This window comes from Anneissia japonica, unplaced genomic scaffold (assembly GCF_011630105.1).
Source record: "Anneissia japonica isolate Jap-2015-1 unplaced genomic scaffold, ASM1163010v1 scaffold2707_len876726_cov182, whole genome shotgun sequence".
In the NCBI taxonomy this organism is placed as follows: domain Eukaryota; kingdom Metazoa; phylum Echinodermata; class Crinoidea; order Comatulida; family Comatulidae; genus Anneissia; species Anneissia japonica.
The window spans coordinates 157,939-159,503 of record NW_022723260.1 but is presented as its reverse complement, the minus strand read 5'-3'; positions in this window follow the sequence as shown (position 1 = coordinate 159,503).

The following is a 1,565-nucleotide window of genomic DNA, read 5'->3' as shown; positions in this document are numbered from 1 at the left end:
GAGGTTAAAGTGGACTTTAAATTAGGGGGTTGCCTACGTGCTAGTAGAGGGGGCTGTAAAAATAATTCTTTAATCGATGGGTCTTCTTGGAGGGAGAGGAAGTCTCTTTTAATTCTCTTAGACAGTTGCAGGATGCTGGGGCCATATTCAAATACCATAGGTAGCCGATCATTGTTAAATTTAGGTCTATATGTGAGAAGATCAGTACGAGATTTACGTGAGTTACTTGACATGAACTTGCCAGTGAGAAGAGATATGTGTTTGTTATAGTCGGATGGACATGAGCAGATTCGTTTGAGACGCAGGCATTGACTGTAGATGAGCGATCGTTTAAGACTCATAGGGCGTGAGCTTCTGTAGTCGAGGTATCGATTGTTGTCTGTGGGTTTTATGTGTACTGATGTGGTGATGTTACCATTATCTAAATTTATAGATACATCTAAGAATGGTAAATTGGACTCTGAATGATCCATGGTAAACTGAATGCTCGAATGATACGAATTGCAGTGATTAGAAAATTCTCTAAGACTATCTAAACCGTGCTCCCAAATAAAAAATATCAAAACTCGGTATAAATGGCAGTACTGTGACGAATTAACGATAAATGAAAAAAATTCCAATTCATTCCAATAATTTACGCGAGCATGGGATTTACCGTCGAGCACGCACGCACGCAAATATTCGATTATATATGAATTCTAATACGCTGTCCATACTAAGTGATGTTAATTATAAAATAATATAATTGTAAACCCAATTAAGTGTGTGAAATTAATATGCAGTGTACGTAACTCATATACTTTGCATGTGTTCATCGGGAAGATCATGACACAAAATGGATCTTACAAATTGCAGCTTATTGTAAGATAATATTTATTAGTTCACTCTTCCCACAAGGTACAGGAGAGGTATTTAATTTAATAAGTAAATACAGATAGATAATATAATAATTGTAACTTAGCAAATGTCTTTGGGTATGTCGTCAAAATTAAAACATGACATTAATTACGTCATCATCAGGAATTCCTGATGTCGGGGATTCAATATTTCGACATTAATTATGTCATCATCAAGAATTCTTGATGATGACTTAATTAGTGTCGAAATATTGAATCCTGACACCATGGCGTGCATTTCGATACTTTAAAAGAGAATTAGCAAAATGGTTTTTTGTTCAAGAGAGGATTTTTGATATGCCATTAATAATAGAAACTTAAAATCTTTTTTTTGGTTTTTTTCTTAATGAAGTTATAGGCTGTAAGTGATTGTTACAGCATGCACGCAAAGATCGTACGCGGCGGATACCCTACGCGGTGGATACCTTACGCGGCGCTATTTACACGATCTTTTGTTACATTTTCGCCAGTGACGTCATGGTAAAATCGTATATAATCGCCTATAACTTCTTTATAAAAAAATAGCCAAAGAACGATTTTAAGGTTGATTCTATTATTAATTGCATATTAAAAGTCCCCTCTAGAACAAAAAATCATTTTGCTAGTTCGCCTTAAAAAAAAAAAAAAAAAAAAAAAAAAAAAAAAAAAAAAATGGTTCGTGTGGGAATC